Source organism: Trachymyrmex cornetzi, unplaced genomic scaffold (assembly GCF_001594075.2).
Source record: "Trachymyrmex cornetzi isolate Tcor2-1 unplaced genomic scaffold, Tcor1.1 scaffold26, whole genome shotgun sequence".
In the NCBI taxonomy this organism is placed as follows: Eukaryota; Metazoa; Arthropoda; class Insecta; order Hymenoptera; family Formicidae; genus Trachymyrmex; species Trachymyrmex cornetzi.
This window is the reverse complement of record NW_017297270.1, coordinates 1,280,352-1,303,249: the sequence shown is the minus strand read 5'-3', so window position 1 is coordinate 1,303,249 and position 22,898 is coordinate 1,280,352. Positions and strand designations below refer to the sequence as shown.

Below are 22,898 nucleotides of genomic sequence, written 5' to 3'. Positions count from 1 at the left end.
CGCATATTCGGCTATCTTTAAACGTTAATATCTCGTTAACTATTGCGAGCATTGCAAAATGGTAGAGGACTTTTCGACTCAGTTTAGTCCGCTCTACTTGCTCAAGACGGGTGGGGCCAAAATTTGGCGCCACCCTGTATATATAAGATCACACGTGCCAAATTTAACTTTATTTCAGCAATAATATTGCGACACAGCGTAACGTTGGCAAGTACATTATTTTGCTTCACATTTATATAATTTATTTATTCCATGTATTCTAACATATTTTTAAACACCCAGAAGAACGGAAATTGAATCCGTTATGAATAATAATTTTAATTAGTAATATATGCATACCGTACCTATCGGATATGCAATCGTTATTATAAAGCGGTATAATAAGAGAAAAGAGATAGGAGTCGAAATCATCCGTTACGAAAGAGTGTATAAACGCTTTACGAGCGAGATGCACCGTAATATGTAAAGTATTAAAAAGGTTTGCCAACTGTCTTCTGACCAAACTTTATTCAACGATAATAAAGGCAAGCTTATAGACTAAATCGGAGATGCGTTATTACACTGAAAAAAAAATATAGTCAATTTTAATAAATATTTAGTTCAATACTGCCAACTAAATATTTACTTACAGTAAATAAATATTTGTTCAGTAAAAAAAAAAGATTGTTAAATCAAGTTAATATTTCTTATATCAAATAAATATATCTTTATATTTAATACATATTTAGTTGGCAGTATTCAACTAAATATTTATTAAAAATGACTATACTTTTTTTCAGTGTAGCAACTTATGAGAATAAGCTGACTCGATCTGAACTAGAAGAATCTTCACTACGATAAAAGAAGTGGAGATTTCGATAAATTTTAACCAATAACGTGACATTTTCGAATACCAAAAATATACGCGATGGGGATGAAAGAAACTGAGATATGTGCGTGTCGATGACTCACGAATCCGTTTAGGGATGAGTCATAAGATATCTGTAAGACTGAATATTCAAGACGGGTCTTAAAGGTAGATAAAAAGGACTAAAAAAAAAACGATAGGTGAAAGTAGATAAGTAGCAGGAATCAAGATTTATCAAGAATGTTTAGGAAAAAAATGTGTAGAAAAACTTTATGTTAAAAACGTGACGTTAACAAGAGAGAGAGAATGACGTGGCACGTAACAGCGTGCCTTGCCAAACGATTTGCGAGCGGTATGGTCTAACGTAAGTAAAGGAATTACCAGGGACTATGCTCCAAAATTGACTGCCTGTACTGAAAATCTATAGTGCACGTAATATAAACTGTCACATTTTCAGTGCTGGCAGTAAATGTGACTACGTATTCGGACTTTATGCAGACTTTAAAAGGAAGGAAACGAGCACTGGGACAAAATCAAATCATTAGCCTTGAGATATCTCCGACGAGAGTCGCGAAGTGTATCTGTCTCCTGGACGAGCAGACGAGCTAACAAAATATTTGTTATCTCATCGTGTAATATTGACATAATGTGATATTATCTTACGGTGTAATATTACTATATTATATTCATCATAAGATATAAAACCGCATTTTTTTCTCTCCCGCTTAAATCACATCATGGAGAAAAGGGTAAAGATTCACGACTTGAGAAAGAACAGACGAAAGAAACGAACAGTAGTTTTGACAAAAAGAAATCGTCATGATAAGGACAAAAAATGCAATGGATGCTATATTTTCCGATCCTCGATCTCCTCATGTTCGACGTCGCGCTACGTGCGGATAATTGCCGGCGACTTACTGAACTGACGTGCGTGAGTTCACAATGCGACTCGAATTTATGTAACCGTTGCGGCTTGAACATCGCCATGGTGGATACATCGTAAAAGCGATCACGATTCAAAAACAAAATCGGAAAAAAACAAAGTTGTATTAGCGTTTCAAGGTTTCTGTTTATTAACATCTAAAAGTTCATCATTCACAGATTAAAAAAAATCAAAGACTTTATTTTTGAAAAATTCAACAAATTTAAACAACTTTTTTCTTTTTAGAGTTCGGCTCTTATAGGCATTATAATTCTTTGATTTATTCTGTGGAGCCTGTCAATTCTTTTTATTGTACTTTTTTTTAAACAAGAAATTAATTTTATTCTTTTATTTTATGAAGTAAAATACATAAAAATAATCATTCAGATATTAAGAAATAAAAACTTTACAAATAAGTGTATTATTTTGATATTAAATATTGCCAAAATAAAATTTATTATTTTAATATATCACTTAAAATTAGTATCACTTAATACATAAACAAAACAAGAGCTTCATGTCATTACATTTATTTTTATATATTGTAAAAAAATATTTAAATTTCTTACAGATATACATATGTTACAAATTTGTGTTTTATATACATGCAGATTTAGTGTGTGTGTGTGTGTGCGCGCGCGCGCGCACATACACACATACATATATACATTCTAAATCTGTAGCAATGAAAATTTTACTGCTAACAAAAGTGAGTAGCAAAGTCATTGCTTTATGGATTTTCACTGCTTTGAAGTTAGTCTGTCTACTCTTACATAAAGGAGTAGACTATTTCATTCGATTAATTCAAGTGGTTTAAGCATTAGTTGATAATGCATTACAAGATGCATTGAATGTTACTGCAAGGAGTGAATTTAGCAACATAGCGCACCGTTTGTCGCATGTTGGTCGTTACGGACGAGATGCATTTTGAGAAAGAGAGAGAGAGAGAGAGACAGACATAAATAAAATATGACATAAATAAAAGAAACAGAATAAAATAATTAAAAATAAAATAATAATTAAAAATAAGGTTAATAGATTAATAAATTGATAGTATGCTCTGTTAAAAATCTGTCTCCGGTCTCCGTAGGCTTTGTTATCTGGATTTGGAATGACATTTTTCTGTCATTATTTTAACCTCCAAATTCTTTTTGGAGTAAATTTTTCACTCTAATTATAGAATGGATTTTCCATTCCCGTTTTATAGTAAAATTCACTGGCAGTAACATCGGCGCAATTGCCACTAATGCCTGTATTGAAAATTCAATTTAATGCAGTGAAATTTAATTACTACAGATTTAGAGTGTATACTTATACATAAATATATAACATAAGAAATTCAAAACGGAGATTCCAAAAATTAAAGGATTAATTAAATGAAATTTTTGGAAAAACATTCTTTTTAATGTAAAAAGCTCTACAAGAAATATCTTGTATCAATTGTTAAGATAAAATTGACCAAAATTTGCTCTACTGTTGTAATTCGCGTGATGTATCTATAGATCAATTGGCCTTCGAGAAGATATGACACGGAATTGATGAATTAAATCAATCGTTATAAGAATAGCTCGAATCAAGCTGACGAATTTCCCAGAAAGTCGCAAGACTATGTTTTATATGCTGTTATATGTATATATTATATATACTATTTTTCTATATTATAGAAAATTTATAGTTGCTTTAAATTAATTCATCTCATTATTCTGTTATATATAAAAGTATTAAGGTACAGTTACAAAAAATAGTTTATAAAAAATAGTTTTATTAAAAATAAAAGTATAAAGACTTCTCGTGTTAATGTAAATAAAAACAATGAACAAGGTCAATGATCGAGCCAAAGTTAGTCGACAAAATTAAATTAATATTCAATCAAACATACAAATTAAATATAAAATGTTGTTATAATAGATATATAGATAATGTTCGCAATGGAATAATCTTACGTATTAATCGGTGAAACGCGCTGATGACATCTCAAAGGAGGTGTGATAAGAAATTGCAATGATTGTCAAAAAAAACCGATTCTAATGTCCCAGCATCATACTATGTCAAGATAAATAAGTCATATCTTTATATTTATATATATGTTTTCCTTTTTATATTTAATTATATTTATATATATGTTTTCCTTTTTATATTTAATTGTATGTTGGATTGAATATTAATTTAATTTTGTCAACTACCTTTGGCTCGATCATTGACCTTGTTCAATATTTCATTATTAAAAATAATTTTATTTCCAAAAAATAGTTTATAAAATATTCTATATTTTATGTTAAAATATGTTAAAATATGCTAAAATAAGTGCAAAATAAATATCTTGGAAACTAAAGATTTTCTGGTAATTCTATATTTATAATATAAAATATATATTTTTGTTTACAGTACTCTTATATGGTTTTCGAAAGTGCGGATACTAGTGTAACGTGAAATCAGCCTCTACTTTTAACATTACTCTCTCGCGAATAGGAGAGAACAATAAATTCAGAATTAGAGCAATAAACTAGCAATAAATTAGCGATTAATTATAGCATATGAGCGAACTTTTTCTTAATGGTGTACCAGCTTTACAGAGGTGAAAGTGAGATCTCGACATCTTTTCGCAACAAGACACATTTTTTGCTTCAATGCGTATCAAAATTTTGATTTTTAAGAAATAAATGTCACAAATATCAATATATATAGGTAGCTATTTTGTATGTATATGTCCCGAACAGGATAATTAATATATGACCAAACATTTTTTTTTTCATTTGAAACTCGTTTGTGTTTCACTGAAATACTTGGTCAGGGACATTAAGCCAAAAGACACCTTTCGTTTAAATTAATAACACGTCTCATACGATAAACGTCACATATTTTTACTCCTGAGGTTGTGTTTACACAACGAAAGGGGTATGCGTTTTATCAAGATCAGATCGATTTTATTACCTTACAGTTCTCGATAATCACAACATAATTTGATATTTAATTTGCGCACATAAATTTCTTAGTAAATTTTTATGCACGAGCGACTTCTTTTGTGGTTACTCGTTTTTATTTTATAAACTGCTCGCTCAATTTTGTGAAACTTAGCCTATGAAATAATTTGCTCGATTATAAGCCTTTTTTTATCATATTATTGTTTAATTTGATAATGTTTATTTAGTAGAGCCTAACTTAAAAATAAAAAATTGAAAATTGATGACTAATAAAACAGTACAAATTAAAAAAAAAATCGATGTTCCGAAAATTCGAATTTAGCCAGTCTTAAAAAAATCGGTAGTCTTACTTAAGATCGACCCTCATTTTTAGCGTTAAAACAGATAACGTGATAAAAATTAACGAATATCAAGCGTCAATTTCGATCACGTGACCTATTTTGACGCTAAAAATGAGCGTCGAGCATCAGCATGAAAAGGTACCTTCAGTCGTACAAGTTGGCCAACTTCACTGATTCACCGGTAAGACTACCGACTACCGACTCATTGTAGAATCAGCGATATATATGCGAGGTTTTCAACAGAAATCTAGTGATCCCAAAATTTTAAATCGCAAGAAATTGACCAATTATAATCGATTATTCTGCTCACATTCGACTATGATTAGTCAATTTCTTACGATTTCAGATTTTACGACCACTACAATTCCTATTGTAGACCACGTATTATCCCTTCACATGCTGTTAGCATGCCACAAACGACTGATCGGCTACTATTGGCATTAGGATCTAGTCAAACTTGCATTATTTACTAAAAAATGGTCAAAGAAATGATTCTGTCAAACAAAATAGAATTTAAATTTAAGAATAGAATTCGAAAAATTTCCCTGATAATTTCAACAAAATTTCATGAGAATTTCAAGATTTTCAAAGGTAAAAAAAATTCCTTGAGAATTCTAGGTTTTCCAGATTTTCTCCGGTAGAAAACACCCTGCTAGATTAATGTGCGACAGCTTTAATATGCATCAATGCGCATTACTATACCCAATCGAATTTGCTATTAAACATATTTGAAAAACACAGGTAATAGGAACATTTCTGAAATCTGTTATACCTATATTCTCAGTTCCTATTGTTTATGGTTTTCAATTGTGTCTAAGATTTTACTTCTTTTTCTAAAAATTAGAAAAAAAGATAAAGAACTAGAAAAAGATAAAACGTGATTCATATCTAGCATAATTCCTTTCTTGCCTTTTCTTTTTCAATCGATTTCTGTATACAAATAATATTGTGTGTGTGTGTGTGTGTGTGTGTGTGTGTGTGTGTGTGTGTGTGTGTATATATATATACAGGGTGATCCAGATCAACCACATGGGATGGCACATACATATTCCTCATGAAAAAGTAAGTCGAAAATGTCAATAGCAAAATGTTATGGTATCAATAGTTTTTAAACAGTGAGCTTTAGAAGATGTCCAACCACAGGGCATGAAATTCGCGCCGTCAGGAGCGGTGCAACTAAAGCCATGTATACACCTAGCGAACGAACACCGAACACGAATGTTCGGATATTAGTGTTTATATTTGTGAGCAGTTTATTCTTTTTCTCGATTGTACGGAATACTGGTATTCGACCAGATTCGATGTTCGTTCCATGTAGCAATTAAACTTGTGCAACTTTTATGTAACAAACAACAATACAAATTTTTACGTTTGCTGTTCGTTCGGTGTTCGTTCGCTAGGTATATACACAGCTTAAGCAGCCGACCGTGCGAACGCTTTGATGAATACCGCAAAACAAAGTTTCATGAAATCTCTGTGTTAACATTCACTGCAGTATTCTGAAATTAATTTTTTCTAATGTTGTTTGTGACAGAAAAGAAGTTTTGGAAACATCTGTCGATTGATATTTTTAATAATATTTGTTTGAATAATTTAATTAATATTGATTTTATTTACAAATTTGTTTATTACTTATTTCAACATATTTCAAAAATCCTTCTTACTGATATAAATGACGTTGTGTCGAATTTGCAATTAACATTACTCATCAATTGAATCGGACTCAATTTAAGAATACTGCAGTAAAGGTTAATACAGAGATTTCACGAAACTTTGCAATAATCATTCGGTATCGTGCCGTTTAGCAGTATTCATCAAAGCGTTCGAGCGCTGTTTAGTTGCGCCGTTCCTGACGACGCGAATTCATGCCTTGTGGTTGGACATCTTCTAAGGCTCACCGTTTAAAAATTGTTGATACCACAACATTTTGCTATTGACATTTTCGACTCACTTTTTCATGAGGAATATATATATATGCCGTCCCGCAGTTGATCTGGATCACCCTTACACACACACACACACACACACACACACACACACACACGCACGCACGCACGCACGCACGCACACACACACACACACACACACACATTTCTGGGACGGCACAATTATATTTTTATACACGGACGACCAATTTTCTTTGGACGCTTCTAATTTTCCCGAGTAGTTCCAATAAATCCCGTTTACCCTTTGTCTTCATGATTTTTGCGTTATTTCGGCGCCGGGTGGACAATATAAAATCCAATCCTACATCGCAATGTCCGTTGGATAATACAATTGATCGCGATAGAGTGCATAGGCAGACGGCGCCTATAGCCAGAAGCGGATGCAAGCAAGAGGAATTCTAGGTCACTGTCCTGACATCGAGGCAATGTGACCGAGAGAAACCGAGCGTCCGGGTAATCCGTTACACCGAAAACCCGTTATGTGAGAAGCATAGATGAGCGCGAGCGTGATCGTGACTTCAGCCATGACCACGAATCGATCGGCCGAGAACGCCGAGAATCGTCCCCATTTCTTTTCGACTATCACTCTCTCCGGTGCATTCCTATTCCTTCCAATGGCTCGATAAACTACAAACTAAACATCTTGTCATGATACAAGTCACGCTCTCGTAACTTCGTCACGTATACATAACCAGTACAACTCTTGAATTCGCGAAAATCAACGCTAAAGCTTGCGTCAGACTACGCATGTTAGTTCGACTACGAGTTTCGCAAGTGCAAATGGATAAATATATTGACTTTATTTATTATCAATCGTGTCGATTTGCTAACGGAACGGGTTTCTAACGGAGTTAAACGGCACAAATTAATTTCTTCATGATGATACTCTTATTATCCTTATTATTAATCCTGATTGCCGCACAGATTCTTTTTTAGTCCCTTTATGTCATAGTATTGTATTTTATATATAACTTAATTTTAAATACATTTTTTTACATCAAAATACATTTTGCAACCAAATATGTTTTTTTAATAAAAACCTTTGGGTAAGTTGATAGATTAATGAAAAATTCTTCCAGAATCCGCAATATACCGCATAAAATTAATGCAAATATTCTCGGTTCATTTACAAATGGTAGTAATACTAAGAAATATGTGTTTATTCAAATTGTGATGCACACACGCGGCGTTTGATAAATGTGTAATCAATTGGATACACATGGTTATCAAAATGTTAATGCAATCCTAAAAACACAAATTACAAAATAATTTACCATCAAATTATGCCGTGATATATCAAACGAATCATATCATCAGTGCCATGAATTACGAGTTCAAACAGACGATGTTGAAGGTTCACATTGGCGAACGACAAATAAGAATCTTGTAGCAACAAACTGCGAATTACGTAGATATCCGTTCATAGTCCGATGCTAGCATAAATGCGGGGTCTACAATAGAAGTCATAGCGGTCGTACATTGTTAAATCTACTATAAAAGCTTTCTACAATAAGCTCTCTATTACTTAAATTTTAAGTCTTAAATCATAAGAAATTAACCCATCATAGTCGAATGTAAAAAGAATAATTAATTATGATTGGTCAATTTCTTATAGCTTAAGACTTAAAGCTTAAGGCAATGATTTATTGTAGAAAGCCTGTCAAATTAAATTTAATGTGAGTCGATACTGCTCCTATATATTGAAACAATGGTTATATTTGACATTATACAGTGTTAATTTTAATTATCGTTTTAGTAAAAAATAATGATATATTTAGTAGGAGCAGTGGCGACTCACATTAGGTTAAATTTGACGCTATAAATTTAACAGTATAGAAAATAGACCGATCATAATCGATTATTCTTCTCATATTCGACTGTGATTGGTTAATTTTCTACCCAGCGTAAGAGAGCGTACACGATGATAAACGTAAAAACCGTTTAACATCAAATCATTATTATTCCTACTGACAGCTACAACACGATGAAAAACTACGGTTTCCGCTGAACTACATTAGACGCTGGTACAGGTGTTGCAAACTTACTCGTCTCGCGCGTATGTCGACTGAGGAAGCACGAGAAGTTATCATGCCGCGTGTTATTTACTTTACTTCACGCTCTTTGATAACCGACTTAAGCATGCGTGTAGCCGATAACGGGATTCGAGATATTCTAATTTTAAAAAATATAGCATGGCAAAATTTCGCTCGAATAAACTTACGTTATTCCGTTGCGAGAAGGCGAATCTTCGCGTTACTGTGAGATGTGGTAAAACGCAGTTGCACGACAGTTCATGTTTAATAACAGCCAATAGCACGCCAGCATCCGGTTGCGTTTCAAAGTATGTCAGCGGGACACTGACCACCAAAACGCGTCCGAGCGTTGCTAAGACGTGACTGGAAAGACATCCTTATCTAATTGGTATGAATGATTGGAAAAGCGATCGCAAATACCAAATAGCATAAGTGTGCAAATCGACTTTCTTTAATCGCTTTCCTTAAATGTTTCCGGCCGTGCTCAAAATCCACTCGCTTGTATGCAACAGAAAATTCCTTTCGTATTTTTACTTCTTTCACTTCCAAAAGTGCACATCAAAATTATATTTACAAAAATAAACACGTGATAATACGTGTCTGCCTAATTGACTTAGTTAATAGCGATCTTTAACTTGGTTAACGACATATTGTATATATATATTTTTTTTTATCAAGATACCATTATCCTCGAAAATATATTTCCTAATTGACTTTAACTTGATTTGTACTTTATACGAAGTAAATTAATATTTTTAATCACACAATTTAATAATTTTCCATCATATATTTCTGTAAACATAAATTCGATGAAACACCGAAGGGCGACCACTATTGTATACGCAAGCGCGAGTGGAAGTTTAAAAGTTAAAAAAATTTGAAAACAATAAGAGAATGTGCAATCTCTTTTGAGCATTAATTCCAAACGATGTACCGACGGGAACATGAAGAAATATGCGATCCTCCGAGAATCGCGGTCACTATCCACGACCTACGTTAAGTTTCAAGACGTTCTAGAGATGGAGAAGAAGTGGGTTTTAGTACAACCGATTTAATAAGATGTGAATTCCATAGGTGCGTAATATAATACTCTCACTTTTTTTTTATTCTCTTAAATATCATAATGATAGACATAATAAAATCCGGATTTGAATTTAATAGACATAATAAAATCCGGATTTGAATCTTAATTTGAATTTAAATTTATACGACACACACACACACACACACACACACACACACAAAATACACGATATTACAACGACAATCGACAAGTGGACGGGTTATGCGAAATGGCCTCAGAAATTATAGCACGTCCCTTTCTACTAAGAACTCTTTCGATGAGCTCAATCAATTATTTGATCAACGATATATTAAGTGACATGAAGAGAATTACTCATCCGTCTGTGCGGTACGATGGTAGGTGGTACGTGTGCCATGTTCCAACGTGTGTACGTAATAAAACATTATTTATCGTCTTATCTATAGGTCTGTAAACTTCTGTTAAACGCTTACTCGCGGCTCACAATTACACTGGAATTGACTAATTAAAATTTGGAGAACTATTTTTCTTTTACTCACGTTATCATTTATCTCGGGCAAGATTTTTACTTACTCAATGGCCTCATGACATGACTACCTCTTCGATTTGCCGGGCATTTGAAGAAAGTACCACATTTGAAGAAGATGCCACAGGGTGAGAATAAAAACGCACCTCTCTCGACAAAGACAAGATGCGCGATGAATCGACTTCCCTCGAAGCGGGTCGACTAACGAAACATACACTGAGCGTACATGAAACTAACTCAAGTTCCTTATACCTGTCCAGCTCACAGAACGGAGCGTTTTCTCCCACTACAAAGCATTAGCAGACCTCAACTCGGCGATACGTACTGCATATTACTTTACTCTGTGCCACATACATAGATAAACGGCTTTTAATTTATTTCTTAAAAAAAAAAAAAAACAACACATTCGATGTCATAAACTGATCTTTACTGTGACTTAATCACATTTTCGATAATTCTTCTACCTCTGCATTATTCATTTCAAGATATTAAAGATTTGATTTTTATTCCTGCATTTTTCGAACTGATGCACATGCTGCAATAAGTGAAACAAATATATATTTCACTTCAACTTATTGCATCGTGTGCACTAATTTAGATAATGTATAAATAAAAAACAGAACTTAAAACAACTCATTCGTAGTCACCATTTTGTGCGCTTTATGTGAATTTAATCTTGTTTTTGAGAAGTCTATGGCAAGATTTGTATGCAGTTAATCAAAGGAACGTCAGAGAGTCGTATCTGTCACTAAGTTATACGTGAAAAGTTACATTTTCAACATTTTTTTTCCCTCTATTTCATGGTTAATGAAGACAACAGAATTTTGCCTACGTCAATTTCGGTATTTCAATTTCATTATATAAAAAAATTAAACGTTTCTATGGTAACTCGATTTACTAAAGCTGTGTTACAAAATTTAATGCCAGTACTGAAAATCTATAATGCACATGACGTAAACTTAAACTACAATTACCGTTCCTGTAGTCGACACAATGATCAGTAACAGGGTTAACCGAAAATCATTGCGTAAAAAAGCAAGAATAGAATTATAGAACGAATTGAGAGAACAGAAAAGGTCAATGAAACAACCTCTACGGAAATAAAACTGCAAATACATGCGTCTGAGAAGAATACGGAGAAACCATTAGCTATTTCATCAATTCCTCAATCTGGTAGTCAAATATTAATTTAATTATTTATAATCATATTCAAGTCTATAACGGTCTATAATAGACAATGTGCTGAAAACCTTGAATAAATTTATTGCGAAAAATATTACCTCGGCCGGGACTTGAACCCAGATCTCTTGTATTCCGTACGAAACACTACAAGAGATCCGTACGAAATAGTACAAGAGATCCGTACGGAATACAAGAGATCCGTATTCAAGTCCCGGCTGAAGTAATATTTTTCGCAATAAATTTATTCAAGATTTTCAGCACATTGTCAATTTAATTTAACTTGTGATATTATTGCAGTAGTTTAATTGCGTTAGATAAATTTATCACAAATTCGGTAAAAATAGCCAAAATATTTTTACTAGTCTTGGAAGGTATCCATCTCTAAATTATTTTTCTCCGTGTATAGAACATAGATAATTCACTGGGAATTATTGAGGCAAAAAGATCTAGCTTTGACCATTATAGAGGTTTGAATATGATTATACTTAGTATTTAATTTCCTGTCGGTCCGAATAAAATCTTATTCTGGTAGTCAACTACATTAAGTATTCAAGTATATTAATGGTAAAGAGACTTCATATTTTATTATTGTTGATGAAGTTAAATGCTATTTTATACACCTTGACATTTTTATATTATAATACAATTATTAAAACGATGGGGGAGGCGATGGGAGATTTTTTAAAATTATATACAAACTTACCTTTTTAAAAAAAAGATAAAAAGATGCTAAAAGCATGTGTTCATCCAATAAAATTATTTTACGGTAAAACCTAAATATGATAAAACCTAGTTGATATACGTATAGAAAAAAAATAGTGTACCAAATTAAAAAGTACAGTTCAAGTGGTACTATCTTTACTAAGTGATACGATAAACCTTTTTATATTTTCATTGAAAGTCTTTCTATATCAATCTCTCGTCCTATAAAAAAATAATATTAATTTTTAAAAAGTAAAACACAAGTGGTACTATTCTTATTATTTTTAGTTGATTCTAATAACACGTATCATTTGTATCTTTATCAAATTAATTAATTAAATTCTATCAAACTAAAAAGTGAAATCCAAGACTATCTTTTTATAATCTTTTCATTTACTTAACTTTAATGATATGTGTATATCGTGTGTATAAAAGATGTAATATCAACAACAGGCGCCAAGTTAAACTAGTACATTTACTTAATTCCAATGATATACCTATTATTTTTATAAAAGAAAAAGATTTGATATCAGCAATGGCGCAAAGTTGAATCTTATACAATTTTTATGAAGTTAAATGCTATGTATGTGTGCAAGTAAATAATTCAGCCAGGTATGCGGTTTAGATTTAGTATAGAATAAGTATTTACTCGTATACGGCATGTGTTATATATTGTAAAAGCATATAAAATTAAGAATAGGATAATTTTAGATTTGTAAGACATGCGTTATAAGAGCGATGCGTAGATTTAAGAGGAGTAGGTTAAAATTAATAATTATAAATAGGATAATTTAGGATTTGTAAGACATAAATTATAAAAGCGGTGCGTAAATTTAAGATTATAAAAGCAGTGCGTAGATTTAAGATAGATTCAAGATTATATTAAAATTAATTACTTGTAATTGTAATTTTAATGTTAATTAAAATCTAATGACTAGCATTTTAACAAATTTTTAATGCTTATTTGCATCTCTGAAACGATCTTAATAATGTTGAATGACATATTAAAATCTGTAAATAATTAATTCTTATTGCAAAAAATATTACCTCAGCCGGGAGTCGAACCCAGATCTCTTGCATTCCGTGCGAGCGTCCTTAGAAAATTCATCCCGAGTCGAAATTTTGATACTACTTTGACATTCTTAAGGATAGTTTGCACCTATTTAAATGTTCTATAAACTAGATAAAACCTACTTTGATGATATGGTTGTAATCAAACCTATTTTACTATCCTAACTCCTATTGCAAATCAACCTATTTAGCACTAAAAGCAGTGAAAAAGGAAATTTGCGACATCATTACAGTCAAAGTAGGAGTAAATTGTGTCATAATTGAACCTATCTTGATATTTTAGCTTCTACTATATCATAGAATTAAAGGTTTAATCAAGGGTCAAAATTTTGACTCGGGAAGCCTTTAGACTATCGAGCCTCGGTAAAAAAAATAAGAATTAATTATTTACAGATTTTAATATGTCATGCAACATTATTAAGATCGTTTCGAAGATGCGAATAAACATCAAAAATTTGTTAAATTGGTAGTCAATTTAACTCGTGATATTACTGTAGTAGTTTAGTAGAGTTAGCGTTTTCAAGATCGAAAAATCATTTCGGCGCGCGTTTCTGGGGACTACATACGTAGTATATAAATTCACATAAGAATCATACAAGCATTAAGATCCAGCTAGACCGTGTAAAGGCTTTGATTTCTATAGTTTGTGTTATCACATGTACGGTCCTATAATATATTATATTATAAAAAAAAATGTTGGTATTAAAAAGAGCAACAATTTTTTTAGCGTGGCATCCACAAATTGTCAGACAGGTGGGAAAAATGTATAGCTAGCGATGGGCAATACTTCGAATAAAATATTTTTTATCATTTTCAAGCAATAAACGTGTATTTTCTATTAAAAAATTCCGATTTTATATTTACATACCTGGTAATGTTAAAAAGATGTTATTATTATTTATTATTTATTTATTGTGTATTAAAAAATTATAAAAATAAACACAAATGTTAAAAATAATAATATTAAAAAAATGTACATAGGATTAAGAATATCTAAAAAAAGATATTGCATTTTTTAATTACAGCCGTAACGCATTATGAACGTTAGAAAATAGAAATTATATAAATTCTTTCCTCGACGCTAGACATTAAAATAATTTCGGTTATATTGCAAACATTTCCATGGCAAATACCATGGACTTGAACTGCATTAAATATTAAATCATAAATATACTCTCTCTCTTTTCCTTTTAATTAAAAAATAATTTAAAAAATATAGGCTAATAGGAGAGTAACGCGATAAACAATACACGTTGATATCCAGGGTTGACAGACGTTACTTTTCCGTTACTTTGCCGTTACTTTTTATAATAAACAATTTAATAATAACGTTGCAATTTTTAGTGACAGTAACGCTAACTAACTAAATGTTAAGATTGTACTAAGACTGGAAAAGTCACTTTGAAAAGTAACTTATCACCAATACGTGTTTCCTTACTAAAATAAGTAATAAGTAATGAGTAACGCGTAACGCACAGATAGCGTAAAGGCCTAGCTACATCTATCGTAATGTTTATCGTAAGCTTCTTACGATCCTTGCGATAGCCAATCAAAAGCGTTACAATACACATTGATATTTCTAATTGGCTATCGTAAGAATCGGAGTAAGGAGCTTACGATAAACATTACGATAGATGTAGCTGGGGCTTTAAGACAGTCATAGAGTGAGAATGGTTTTACTGAGAGCTCGGTTCGAGAATATTCGACAGTTTAATTATAATGACTAAGTTATACATTGCGATTGGTTCAAAATCGTTATGACTCATTTAATTCCAATTAATCAAGACTGTTATATTAATGATGTATACTTGTTTTTAGTCTGAGTGTGTGATGCGGTTAATGCTGGTGAGTGCTTTTGTAGACACGTGGTATCTATGAGTTCTATTTGAAAAGATTTGGTGGTCAATTGTGTAATTAATTATGTTTTAAACATGTTTGAATATGGTTCCCTTTGAGACTTAGTTTTATCTGATTATATATTTTTCTATTTAATTTTGATTATTTTTACACAATTGACAAAATTCGCAATTTTTAATAATTGAATAACTCTATTCCTTCTTAAGGAGTGAACAATATATCTTCTCATCAGAATTATTTTTAATATTTAATTTTTTCAATTTTTAACTTTAACTTTGACATATATTTTAATTATTATGTTATTTAGAATCATGACGAGAACAATTGATTACCCAGTTTTTTGGATGAGAGCATGATCTCGTTGAAACGCTCCACCAAGCCGAGTTACAATGTTGTCATCTAACTCACGTCGTACATTATATTGCAATTACCATATTTTCGTATAAATGTTACAAGGGAGAATAGTATGATAGATAAGTAATCTGAAGATGGCTCAAATTGATAGCCGAAACATGTAATGAACACTTTTGTATATTTATTCATTTTTAATTGTCAATTATTGTGTTTACATATATATTAATTGTCGTGACTCTTATTGGCCCTTGACTTATATTAAAGTTTGTCGATTTTGTAAGAGTCCTTTGTTATTTATATTGGATATACAGATCTTGGCGTGAAGCGCGAGAAAGCGTAAATATTATTCAGCATGCCTCCAGAAGGCTAATGTTGTGGCATTTCAGATAATTTTTCTTTTCCCTATAAGTTTCACGAATTGTACTGAATAAAAAACCATTGCTTTGTGGATTTTTATTACATTTTTCAAGTATTAAAAGTCTATAATAAACGCATTACCGTGAAAATGCACGAAAGGTTTTAGTAGCGATACGCTATGGACTAAACCCACTTTCTGACAGACTCGTCTATTGGCTGGACTGTGTCACAAGGACGAAAAATGACATTTTGCGAAAATTGCAAAATGGTAGAGGACTTTTCTCAGTTTTTTATTAGAAATAGCACTATATGATTAGTGAACGTTATTTCAGATACACCCTGTATAAATATGTATAAACATGTTTAAACTTTCATAAATAATTATATATGCTTATGAATGTTGAAACACATGCTTATAAATGTTTATATATATTCATATACAGGGTGATTCCTATAAAGTGACCGATTCCATTATTAGCGAAATTTGAAGACATATGGAAAAATGATTTATAACATGTTCAATACAAAGAGGGACATCACATAATGGAAATAATTATTTTATGGACAGATAGGCTAGAGACATTTCAAGGTGAACTTTATTTTTTTTAATAAAATTTAAATGTTCAAATTTCGCTAATAATTGAATCGGTCACTTTATCGAATCACTCTGTACAGTAACGTTGTATATATTATACTTAGTTTTTTATTAGGAATAGCACTGTATGATTAATGAGCGTTCACGCACTTCACGCCAAAATCCATATATCCTATATTGTCACCGTTTTTATTGCGAAAAATATTACCTCGGTCAAGAGTCGAATCCGGATCTTTTGTATTCCGTACGAGCGTCCTAACCTTTAGAACACTATATATTTTTCGCAATAAATTTGTTAACAGTTTTTCAACATATTAACATCTTTATAATATGATGCCTGATTGAGCATCAAATTATTAAAATTGTCAATTTAATTCGAGATTACAAAAGTAGTTTAATTGCATCTATAGTCCGGAAAAACAATTTGACGCGCAGTTCGAAGGACTACAAATATGGTATATATACAAGTACATATATAGTATATATAGTAATTCAAGATTGAATTATTTAAGCATTGAAAATCCAGCTTCGGCCGTTATAGGCATTTAATTTCTAATATTGGTTGTATTCTCACACGATCTAAAATAAAGATTCTTAATATTGTTAATGTTGCATTATTTACCGCGCTAGTCTCCTATTAATCTAGTTTTCTTTATTAATCTTTTTTAGGTAAATCTTTACAAAAACGGACTCCTCGCCGATCAATTTGACCTTGATATATGTTATCAAGGTCATGACTCTGAGTGACCTTCAACAGGATTTTGTAATGACTTTTTACATGAAGCGAGGTTCACCCCACATCACTTCCCTGCCTAGGGGTTCACGACTTTCCACGCGAAACGAAGCTCAGCCCACATCCTTTCCTTGCTTAGGGGTGCACGACTTTCCACGCGAAACGAGATCCACCCTCATGAAAAGTCGTTACTAAAAGCCTCTCTTAGCAGGAGGGGAAAGTGGGGTGGACCTCGGCTTTGCGTGAAAGTCGTACGCCCCTAGGCAGGGAGGGAAGTGGGGTGGACTTCTCTTCGCGTGGAAAGTCGTGCGCCCCTAGACAGGGACGTGATATGGGATAAATTTTACTTCGCGTAAAAAGTCGTTACAAAATCAAATTTTCTGCTTTAAAAATAAAAATTATATAAAATGTTTTAAAAAAAAGGTTTTGTTTAAAAATTTTTGTTTTAAAACAGAAAAATTATTTTAGAGTAGAGAATTTTTGTTTTATACACGGAGAAAATTTTATATTAAGTTTTAATACAATTTTAAATTAGACTTTACTATGTCTTGTATTTTCGATGGACTCTCACAACATGATTCCGACTTAACTTTTATTATGGTAATACTAATTTTTATCACATAAATAAAGTAATTATTTTGTTAAGCCATATTCTAACATGAAAACAGTTAATTTTTACTACGGTACGCAAACAAAATTTGCTAGGTACATTTGATTTTGTAATAAAAAATTTTTACTATGAAAAAGTGTAAAAATTACGTTATGTTATTGTTTTTAATGAAAATAATTATAGTATTTAAACTTATAATTTACATGAAGACCGCAGCTACTACCACATTATAGTAATTTTAAATATAAAATTTTCTCCGTGTATAGAAGAGACATTATTTCTTAAACAATAATAAGATTTTTTTATTCGGACCGACAAGAATTAAACACGAAGTATAAGCGTATTCAGGCCTATGACGGTCAAAGCTAGATCTTTTTTGCTAAATAATTCCCAGTGAGTTATCTATATCCTATATATGTACATGCATATATATCATATTTTTGTAGTTATTTAAACTGCGCGCCGAAATTTTTCCGGACTTTATCTAACGCAATTAAACTACTGCAATAATATCATAAGTTAAATTAAATTGACAATGTGATGGAAACATTAAATAAATTTATTGCGAAAAATATTACCTTGGCCGGGACTTGAACCCGGATCTCTTGTATTCCATACGAGCGTCCTAAGCCATTAGACCACCGAGACCTTAGTAATATTCTTCGCAATAATCAGTATGTAAGAACAATAACACTTTTTTGCAGGCAACGTGTATAACCAATAATAAGATTTTTTTATTCGGACCGACAACTTAGTGTTTAATTCTTGTCGGTCTCCGAATAAAAAAATCTTATTATTGGTTATACACGCTGCCTGCAAAAAAGCGTTATTGTTCTTACATATACTGATTATATTGCGAAGAATATTACTAAGGCCTCGGTGGTCTAATGGCTTAATATGCTCGTACGGAATACAAGAGATCCGGGTTCAAGTCCCGGCCAAGGTAATATTTTTCGCAATAAATTTATTTAAGGTTTTTAGCGAGTCGGTGTCGCTCGTACACAGTAAATAAGTCCTTTTGACGAGATTTTTCTTTTATCACTTTACAATTTTCATTAGTACTGACTAATAACTAAAAAGTGACTCACTGTGTCTAATACCGACTGGTCAACATATCAGGAACCGGCTCTTGAATTATTCATGATAATGTTTGCGATACGGTACTTTGTAATTGTGGTGAGCGTCCCTATTTTCGGTTAGTTTTTCAATAAATTAGTTTCTATATTTTTTAATTTGACATTTTTAATATTTTCCTTCTTTTTCATTTTCTTTTATTTCTTTTTATTTAATTCTGGCATTTAAATTCTCGATGTAGGGGAGCTCACCATGACAGGATAACTTTTACTTTATATATGTTAGTGTGTTTGCTCTGAGGAAGGCTAAAAAATGAGTCGAAACATGTAAGTGCGTTTTAGTGCGAATAAAGAAGTTTCACTCTTTATAAGTGTATTTTTTGCGCGACGTCTTCTGCGCCCGACTCCTAGTAACCTTACTCTTTCCAATTCTTTGGTTATTACGTAATCAAAAATAAAAATAATTCCTTATGAAGGACAGATATCATAATTCTTGTAATTATAGCAATTATTACTATAGAAATATATAAATTGCTTAAAATATACACTAAATATACCTAAAATACATATATAAATGTGAGCAATATAAAATATATGCATCTTTAGAACGCCTTTTGAATAGGAAAACTCTTACAGTACATTTGCAATATAATCTATTATATTTTTTCATAATTGATCCATTATCTGAGAAAAAATGCTTTTAGTTTTGCAAACAATTCATATTCAATTGCAATGGTTGCGGCCTGTCATCAATTAAATATTGTTTTTTATTTTCTAAAATGAATCTATTACATAAAATATACAGTGTATACAGGGTCTCCTAATTAAAATTATTTTTCAAATATTTCTAAAAAAACTTTTTAATGACATTTACTGATTGGATATCTTTTTAAATAGATTAAAAATTAAAATTCTGCCACTTTCTGAATCATATATCTTTTTAAATGAAATTAACACTATAATTTGAATAACAATATAACATTCATTAATTTATTGACTCGGATGAATAAATTCAAATGTGTTTAATGCCTATTCGAGTCCAAACACCAGATGTAGTTGTGTATCAAAACCTTTATTATCTTAGTATAATCATACGTTTCGATCCTTGGTTCGGATCCTTTTCAATATAACCTAACTACTATATATACATCACTGTGCTCCCTAGAACAATTATATACTATTAGTTATATAAGATTATAACGTTACTTGACATGTCAACCGTCAATAGGCAAAATTTTGCCTGTAGTTAGGTATATTGAAAAGGATCCGAACCAAGGATCGAAACGTATGATTATACTAAGATAATAAAGGTTTGGATACACAACTACATCTGGTGTTTGCGAATAGGCATTAAACACATTTAAATATCATTTAAATATCATTATTTAACAGTACGTTTTTAATTAAAATCTTATCAAAATACAATTTGCGTGAAATTAATTAAAAAATGCAATCTTCTTTACATTTTGACTTTTCAGTTGAAATTTGATTTGCAAAAGTCTCTGTATTTCAATCGCTTCTATTACAAGTATTAATATATAAACATAAAATTATTTCGTGACTTAAGCCGACGGTACACAGTACTTATTTTCCTGCTAGATTCCTAGTTGGATTAGAATCTTGCCACCGTATTGGCTACGGTACTGACAGTACCAACATCGCAGCCAATATATGGCAAGAATCTAATCTAGCTAGCAATCCAGTCAGAAAATAAGCATCGTGTGCCGCCGGCTTTATTTTCGCTAGAAGAAAATCGGAACCTATTATTAGCATATTAGTCATAAGTATCTATATAAATATACTCAATTTCATGAACAACTTCTAGATATATGTATTTTCATTCGCGTAATTTATGTTTCTGTCATTAAGCTAAAATTTTAAAAGACGCAATATCTTGTAATACATGAGAATAAATTACGCGAGGAAACATCTGGTGGATGTTTATTATCAAACATCATTCATATAACTGTGTCGGTTAACATAATATAAAAGGACATCTCAAGGAGGTAATCACTAGCTAAAATATTGTCCCACAGATTAATTTAATTTAATTTAATCTTACAACAATTTCGTTTTATACGATTTTATACGATTTTATACGACTTTATCTGATGATAATCTTTGATCTCTAATAATATCAAATAACCTTCTTCACTATATATGAAGTCATTTGGTAAAATAAACGATTTTATCTAATATTGCACAATTATTTCTCGTAGTTTCATACGTAATTATCAAATTATACATCGGAATTTTACATGAATTTTATAATGATTTCGGGAACTCTCCCACGTGATTACATTACGTGATTACTTCCTCCGGACATCCTACGATTTTAGAAATAATAAATATAAATATTTTTTCATACCCAATATCAAAATTATTACGTACGGTTTTCAGAAATGGTTCTCTCATTCTGTTTTATAAAAATTTTCCTTTCAAAATTCATATATTTTAGAAAAGTCGTCCGACATGTGTTCACGTCAACGTCAGAAACACAATTAATCCCTATGTGTGTGAAGAGCTGTTCTCACATTCTAATGAGGAATCACTCGAGGTTTTGAAAAGTTGTACTTGCATTCTTCGGTTTTATTAGATACACATTTTTATATTGATTGCGGATTTTAAGAGTATTTTATCCTGAAAATGGTTGCAAATAACAATCAAAACGTCGATTTTTTGTTCTTGACTAGTACGAATTAAAAAAGAAAAGGATTTTGTATAATCACACACAAATAATAATTGTGTTCTAGCTCTTATTTGCCCGAGTTTTATATTAATATTGTTTATATTGATCTCTTTTTATTATTAATAGATATAAATATTAGAAAAGATTGTACAGTGGACTGCACCTTTAAAACGCGTATAGGATACGGAGTTGGCAGATTGTCGAGCGGCTACCGAGTTTCGTGACGTTAATGGGTGTATTCAGTACTACAATCGCTCACTGAGCGTTTAGTGAGCTCTTGTATCTATATTTTTAAATTTAACGAATATGTCAATCAGATGCGAGAGCTCACTAAGCGCTCAATGTACGGTTGTAGTACTGAATACATCTGTTATTATCTATTATGTATTAGCTGCGTCAGAGGTTAAAACAATTTTGTTCAAAAATATTGTATTTCCATTTTTTTTAACTTTCAAAATTCACCATCGTCTTCACCATTTTAAGTAGTTATTAATATTGTTTACATCTGCAGTTTCGGATGGATTTAATCCGACATATTAATCTGACATAACCGATGATATTTAACTGACTGAGGCAAGAGATAACGAGGAAAAAAGCACGGCTGACAGGAATATTCGATTGTCACATCTGATAAGGTGTCGAACGAGATAACGGTCGGCGAAGTCGACGGAAGGCGATAGAATGGGGAGAAGACGAGGACGTCGCGACGGTGAGACCGAGGGTGAGGGCGAGGGCGAGGCAAACTAGCTGCGGCGCGACGAGAGGAGCGGTCGCTCCGCCCGGCTCAGGCGCGGTCTCGACCGTCGACGGCTCGCGCCTGTTACTCCGGGCCCCGTAACCGCCGTAACGTAATGCGACGGCGAAGTGGTGTAATCTTCTACCTCCTAGCCACTATTCAGGGCCATTATTTGCACACGAGCGGCTTTCGCACAGCCTCGGCCGTACTTTAAAGCGGACCACCCCATTGAAGTGGAAACGACGGAAAAAAAAAATCTATCGCTCATCGCATAGGCGAGAATGGTAGTATTAACGCGGCAAACACGCTCTTTCGAGAAACTCTTGGACGAACACTCGCACCTTGGCAAACAAGTCAAGGA

The 22,898-nt window shown here is 32.0% G+C and overlaps 1 protein-coding gene across 2 annotated transcripts in view; it reads right to left on the bottom strand.

Annotated features, from left to right (window-relative positions):
• Positions 1-10,787, bottom strand: part of LOC108761712 (putative fatty acyl-CoA reductase CG5065) — a 23,541-nt gene extending 12,754 nt beyond the window's left edge. For both annotated transcript variants that reach the window (XM_018508405.1, XM_018508404.1), the window contains exon 1: positions 10,626-10,787. The gene's annotated coding sequence lies outside the window, so the exon portion shown is untranslated. The remainder of the gene's footprint in view (positions 1-10,625) is intronic.
• Between the last annotated feature and the right edge of the window lie 12,111 nt (positions 10,788-22,898).